The 1,026-nt window shown below is 35.6% G+C and overlaps 1 pseudogene across 1 annotated transcript in view; it reads left to right on the plus strand.

Moving 5' to 3' along the window:
• Positions 1–210: 210 nt before the first annotated feature.
• The window catches only part of SARC_08111 (hypothetical protein), a pseudogene marked incomplete at both ends in the record, with an annotated part of 1,241 nt that continues 425 nt past the window's right edge, over positions 211–1,026 (plus strand). The window contains one exon of the mRNA in view: positions 211–345. The remainder of the gene's footprint in view (positions 346–1,026) is intronic.

A 1,026-nucleotide genomic window follows, 5' to 3' on the forward strand; every position in this document is an offset into this window, starting at 1 on the left:
ATAAACTCTTTATCATCTTCCTCACTCACACAATCATATATCATATCTATTAATAAAGTCTCTATTATCTTCCTCACTCACACAATCATATATCACATCTATTTTTAAAATATCTACTATCTTCCTCACTCACACAATCATATATTATGATCTTACAACACATACACTCAGGACACGGTTACAACCCCACACTACCAAGTGGCGCAGGCAATGGTAGCCATACATGCACTCAACGGGATTATCGAGAGGACTTGTGGGCTGGGTGTGGCAGCCAGGTCAGTTTATGACATGAGTCGGCGTATGATGCTCGACTGTGGAGACGAACTGGTGCAGAGTACGCTTGGGGTATGTCGGCTATTGTGTGTATAAGAATATGTATTTATATATATATATTTATATATATATATACATAATATATATATATATGTGTGTGTGTATTATGATTAATATATATGTGTGTATTTTATGTTTTATACCTGTTATGTATATTATATAGCTATTTTGTATATACGTTTATGTATATACATGATGCTCGGCTGTGGACACCAACTGGTGCAGAGTACGCTTGGACTATGTCGGCTATTGTGTGTATGAATATATATATATATATATATATACATGTGTGTGTGTGTGTGTATTATGTTCAATTTATATGTGTGTAAATTATGTTTTATACCTGTTATGTATACTATATAACTAGTTTGTTTTTACGTTAATGTATATATGATTGTGGACACGAACTGATGCCGAGTACGTTTGGGGTATGTAGGCTATTGTGTGTATGAGTGTGTTCAGGTCAACCCTGAAGTGTGCACTCTATGTTAAAGTTGCGCATGTGTGTACATGTGTATTCGGCTGATTGAGTATATCTCATATAGGACTTCTAATACGCTCTTCAATGCCCACCTGAATTTGATGATTACATAAATACCTGTGTCATATTCATGACAACTCACGGGAAATATCTTCACACACTCTTTCTCACACACACACACACACACACACACACACACACACACACATATT

The sequence above is a fragment of the Sphaeroforma arctica genome, assembly GCF_001186125.1.
Source record: "Sphaeroforma arctica JP610 unplaced genomic scaffold supercont1.698, whole genome shotgun sequence".
Lineage (NCBI taxonomy): Eukaryota > Ichthyosporea > Ichthyophonida > Sphaeroforma > Sphaeroforma arctica.